Below are 6,627 nucleotides of genomic sequence, written 5' to 3' on the forward strand. Positions count from 1 at the left end.
CGTCTGGTTTGCCCGTATTGGCATTGTCAGGTTGTCTGGAGTTTTCTGGTTCTAACCGCCGCGCTTTCTAGATAAGCTTGGTTGGTTGCCCGTACTGTAAGGGATGCCCTTTTTTGAAGCTTGGCTGTTATACTACGCTGTCATAAATTTGTACACTGAGTCTACTAAATATAGTTACGGTTGCTAGCTTCAATTGCACTGAATGATTAAATTGGTGGACGGTGCGAGTTTGTTGTATGTGTTCTTAAAGGTTTGTGTAGATGGGCCGCCGGGATCGGCCAGCATCTAGAATTGATCCATGGAAAAAAAACCCAATGAAGTGTTTTCGCATTCTGAGTTCTGCATAGGGATTGAAATTTGCCAGCCCAATCCAATCCATTCCACAGGGGCAATGGTCTACACCATTGGCTCTATGCATGATAACCCCGCGAATCCAATGGCTTCACCACCTTCCTCGATCTCGCAAAATACCGCCCCTCTCACTCCTCTCCAGTTTCATCCACTACAATTTGTTCTACATATGCAAAAATCTTACCTCTACAGAAGGAACCAGTGGCAAATGCAGTATTTTAAGGATCCGTAAGGACTCGTTAAATTGTTGCTCCATAGAAAAATTGAAAGGCCAACGCAAGCAAAAGTTAAATTACAAATTGATCTTACTAGCAAACATCTCAAAATAATTTAGAGTAGCTCAAATTGATCCTACTAGCAAACATCTAAAAAATATCTTAGAATGTTTTACTAAACCTTTTATCTGAAAGAATATCACCAATAAAGTTTATAATTAGGAACGAAAGATGAATATGTGCTCGAGAAATTCTGTACATAAAAGTGAGCAACTCTGAACAAGTTTTCCATTCCAAATGAAGTAAATGAATGTACATGACTAAAAAAGATATCAAGGAAACTAGAAAATACGTTTTGCCTCATCAAACCTATAATTTGGAGGTGCAAAATTGGGCAACTGGCTAGAATGAAACCCGCATTTTCCAATTGTATATAGTAAATAAATTGATGTGGATCTCCTTACATATCATACACTACATGCTATTCCACTAACAATTGTGAATGCTTCAAGTACATCTGAACAACATGAACTCACTAAAAGAGTTGAAAGCATCTATGATACATATGAAGAACTAATGCCATGAGATTGTGCATGGGAACTTCAGAATACGGTGAATCCGTTCCTATGTACTTTAAGGTATGATCTTGACGAGAATAGTATGCTACCTATATTTGTTGTTCCATTGTGCTTAGATTTGAAAGTAGAGAAGCTTGGATGTGTAAATATATGTTGTCGACCAAGCGAGAGGCGAGAGAGGCAGAGGTGCACAAGCAGAAGAATGGGCGTAATTTTGTCCATTAAAATCTACATGAATTCTGCTTCAACACAGAAGACTCCAATGTGCAAAGGATACATATTCGGAAAGGATATGGAGTCAACTTTCCAATGAATCAAGCAATGCATGATTTGGATCTTTCTGCAAGGATTTATACTGATTTGGATGGATACAACACAAACTAACCCGAGTGGCGTACAATACTTGCTAATATGGAGCTCGTGGCTAGCAACTTGTCTAAAGTTCATATCCAGATTCTCTAGGCCTTTCCAACGGTGTGGGAGACTTACCTTTCAAGTTCTACATAGACTCAAATCAATCCAATCGTGGTGAAGAAAGATAGGAAAGATTCAAGTCGACACGGACTTAGTTTGGTGTAGCAAGACAAATGAGGATTAAAAGTTCCATAACTTAGGTTTTCTGTTTTTTTTATTTGAGTCCAAGTCGGTCCCAACTGTCCTTGGGGCTATATAAATTCATATACACGACCTTTTAGGTCAGACCATATTTATTCTACAGAAAAAGTCGGACCAATTGCTCTTGTTCTCATCTAGGGTTTATCCTCTTGCAAACCAAAAACTAGATAGGGAATTGGCAGCTACCATTGATCGTTCTTGCTGTTCTACTGGGAATTGAGGGAGAAATTCATCCACTTCTGCGCGGTCGAGTGGATTTATTAATCATAGCTTATTGTTCTATGAATTTGAGGTGAAAGGCATGTTGCACGGGTAGCATGTTGTTCATCCACACCTCTTCCACTCCAAAAGGGCAGTTAAAACAAACCTCTTTCTCTCTAACATGTGGGACCCACCTGGCCCCACACCTCTTCCACTCCAAAGGGGTAGCCCACCTACGCCAATTGCATCCTTCTACCTTGATGACTTGTTCATCCACGTTCCTTGTAGCTTTGAGAAGATGTTATGTCTAGGTACAAGTTAGACTTATATGCTTAGCCATGCTTAGGTCTTTCGGTAGAAGTCGAACGACGGCGTTTTTCGTTGTTCGCGAGCATAGGATTTACTTTTGTCACACAAATACATGGTTGAGGTTGCTATGGTTGGTTGAGTGGTGAGTATGAGACGAGATGTGGGCGGTGTTAGGGCTGTCATCTGCCCTCAAGGAAAGTCTGTGAGGACCCGACCAAACAGTATTCGAACTAATCATTAAGAGGGTCATTGACATAATCACAACCACGATGATTAATCAAAATACCGCTCCAGCAGTCCAAGCACGTGTTTTGTGCCCAAGGATCGGAACACATACCTTCCGATATATTCATCACAACATAGTTTAATAAAGAGCAGGTAATTAAACATTTATATTACAAGTCTTTAAACATGCAGTTGTTTCCACAATTTACATCAAAAGGAAACAACAACTACGCAGCGGAAGATAAACCTATACAACAAAAGCCGACGGTGCCATATGCCCTTAGGCACCGTCCCAAAAGTACCGGTTCGGAGTAGAGTGTGCTACTCCTGCCCTCCACCCTGATCGGCAGGCACAAAGTAGCCAAACACCGCCTCTTCCTCACCGACCTATGAACTTGCAACAACTTAAGGGCAGCACCCTGGGTATGAAGGTACTCGCAAGTTTTACATAGTATGGGTATATATATTCCTGACTCCAAGGATCATGCATTAAACTGGTAGCAAGAATTAAACATGGTTTAAGTTAATTAAGTGGTAAGCATCCTAGACATAGGTGTGAGCAACTAACTTAACCAACTTATATGAAACTACCCTGCCATAACCAACAACTGAGCATATGTAAAAGTAACAACAAGTATATCAATGTGAACAAGTGCCAACTCGAACCACCAACCACCAACCACCATACCCAGACCAAAATCACATGCCCAACCATCAACCTCATGCCATCATCCACAAACCACAACGAGAACTCTATGACTGGGTGCAGATAAGCGATAGACATGCTCCTAACCGAGAGCGCAGCAGTTCGAACTGTTTATACACCCTACAGGGGATACTCTGGACCCACATGACACGAGGATCATACGGCTTGTGCTACCCGCTAAAGTGCACACAAGGGGGTACCCATGACAACCTTTCTCATCCAGCCCCAACCGTGTGGGGCATGCATCGCTCGGCGCTGCGATACTAGAACTATTCCTAGAGCAAACTAGTACTGCTTACAAGCCCGCCTATTCACACCGTCGATGTTCACGCCCACAAAGCCACAGCTGCGAAGTTATTCGGCTCGCCTTACCATTAGATCAGCATGTGGTGAGTAAGGTAAGTGCTAAAGCTGACTACCCCGACGATCGGCCATAAACGATGCAAGCGGTCTATGGTGCTCGGGTTTCCTCTCCCGAACTGCCCCCTGGACTTTCCACCGAGGAAGACAACACCCCTAGAACCACCCACATCTCGTCTCATACTCACCACTCACCAACCATACCATCACCAACAACATGTAATTGTAAACAGTAGTAGATCCTATCCTCGTGAACAACAGAGAACGCAGTCGTTCAACTTCTACCGAAATACCTATGCATTGCTAAGCATAGCGAAGACCTTTAGACATCGACATCACCTCTAGGCTTCAAGGAACATACATGAACTCGTGACCAAGGTAGAAGAATGCAACGGCATAGGTTCTACCCAAAGGTACCCGACACATGCATACATACATAATCATAGATAACACTTCAGACTTTCAAGTTAACACGGTGCAATATGATGCTTGCCTTGCTTCCCTGGATCAGAAAGATATGGCGTGACAAGATCGCCTTCAGCCTTCGGAATCGACTGATCAGCGGTCACTATAAGACATACACGCGTGCAATGCCATGAGTATGAATAAAGTGCAACAATGCATGCCTCAATATGCACAAGATGAAATGCCATAAAAATATGCTTTACAATGCATAGAAACATTTTTCCTAGCTATAACAAGTCATAAGAAAACTAGCAAAATTGGATTCACCCACTTTGGACTTGTGAAAAATTATCGGTGAATTAATGAAGCTTTAACATAACTAATTAATCTCAGAAATTTAATTCAACATTTAATGGCTGGGGATATTTTTAATAGATAAATTAGTTTATTATGAAACCAAAAACATTGGTTTCATAATTTTTAGAGTTACAGAGAATTTATTATGAATTTTACAAGTTTCAGCCAACAGAAAACTATGTTGAAACAGCTGACAGCGGTCAGATCGCAGGCATATGGGCGATCAGACACCAAGAGTCATGGTCAGACCACCAAAAACACGGTCAGACCACCCGCGTATAGAGAGTTTTGGCCCCTGACGGTCTGACCGACCTGAGCTGGCGGTCAGACCGCTGTATACAACCGGGGAAACTTGGCGAGCTCGCCGACGATAATTCCGGCGAAAACTTCAAAAACGGTTTGGACTAAAATAACTCTAGGATGTATGTGAACGTTTCACGTGGACGTTTGGATGGCATCTGTGGCCCAAATGTGTAGAACCCATAAAGTAGATCTTTATCTAGAAAAGTGGGGTTCCGCGGCGAAAAACTAGATGCCGACCAATTCGACCGACGAAAATATGGAAAGAGGGTATCGGGATGTTCACCTTGTCGTTGGCAAACTTTCTAGCGGATCACTTCTCCACCAAAAAGCTCCAAACTCCGGATCCGGCTTCCGGAAGCTGGGCGTGCCTAGGGGGAAGAAAATAGTAAATACCAGCTCAAATCTTTCGAAATGGCGAAAACCAAATGGATTGATGAGTAGCTCTCGAGCGTGTGGTCGCGTGGGTACCACACACGTATCTCGGTTTTGCTTGTAGTGGCGGGAACCAAGGGGGAAAGGGAAGAGCTTGAGAGAGAGTGAGAGTGAGAGAGAGAGAGCACGTGTGGGGAGAGAGAGGGGCTGCTGCCCATTTGAGAGAGAGAGTGAGGGATATTTCCTTCATGTGGGCCCCACAAGTTAGAGAAAAAGTCCGATTTTTCTTCTAATTCAATTCTCTCTCTAATTTTCTCTTCTCCCACCGCATTAATCCAAATCGAGGTGCGGTAGAGCTCCAAAAACTCCAAAAATTTTATGTCCTGATTTAAATCGTTAGGAGATCCTAATCGCGAATTCGCAATGCAAATTTCAATCTGGCGATCGAAAGCGATCCAAATTCAGATATGAGGATAATGATGCATGTTTAATACTAAACATGTAATTACGGATTTCGGGGCGTGATAAAGTCCGGGGGCAGTTCGGGAAGGGAACCCCCGGACCCGTAGGCCGCTTGCATCATTTAAGGTCGTCCGTCAGTACAGTTGGCTTTAGCACTTACCTTACTCACCACATGCCGATCTAATGGTAAGGCAAGCGAATACCTTCGCAGCTGTGGCTTTGTGGGGCTTGAACATCGACGGTGTGAGCGGATGGGCTTGTAAGTGGTACTAGTTTGCTCTGCGAGTAGTTCTAGTACCGCCACGCCGAGCGATGCATGCTGCATATGGTTGGGATTGGTTGGGAAAGGTTGACACGGGTACCCCCTTGTGTGCACTTTAGCGGGTGGCACAAGCCATATGGTCCCCGAGTCGTGTGGGTCCAGGAGTATCCCCTACAGGGTGTAAAAATAGTTCAAACTGCCATGCTCTCGGTCATGAGCATACTATGGTTTCATTTGTATCGGTCGTAGAGTTCTCGCTTGTGGATGATGGTTCGGATATGTGGTTTGTGGTTCAGATATATGGGAGGTGGTCGAGATGGCACTTGTTATACATTGATACTATTGTGGTTACAGTTTCATATGATCAGTTGGTAGTTGCAGGGTAATTTCATTTATGTTGGTTAAGTTAGTTGCTCACACATATGTCTATTTTGCTTACCGCTTTAATTAACTTAACCGCATGTTTATATTCTTGCTAATAGCTCAATGCATAATCCTTAGAGTTGGGATATTATATACCCATATTCTGTAAGTCTTGCGAGTACCTTCGTACTCAGGGTGCTACCCTTAAGTTGATGCAAGTACTCCGGCTGCTGAGGAAGGGGTGGTGTTCGGGTACTTTGTGCCTGCTGATCAGTGTGGCGGGCAAGAGTAGTGCATCCTACTTCGAAGCTCGAGCTTTTGGAGTGGAGTCTAAGGGCATGTGGCTCCACTCTCTTTTGTTGTATAGTTTATTCTTTCCGCTGCGTAGATCTTTGGATTGTTAGGAGTTGAGGGGTTTTTGTCTCCTCCTAGCTAGCTTTTGTTATAAATTATTGGAATCAGTTGCATGATTAATTTTTGTAATATAAATGTTTATTACTTGCTCTTTATTAAGCTATGTTATGATGTACTATGTTGGAGGCA

Source organism: Phragmites australis, chromosome 12 (assembly GCF_958298935.1).
Source record: "Phragmites australis chromosome 12, lpPhrAust1.1, whole genome shotgun sequence".
Lineage (NCBI taxonomy): Eukaryota > Viridiplantae > Streptophyta > Magnoliopsida > Poales > Poaceae > Phragmites > Phragmites australis.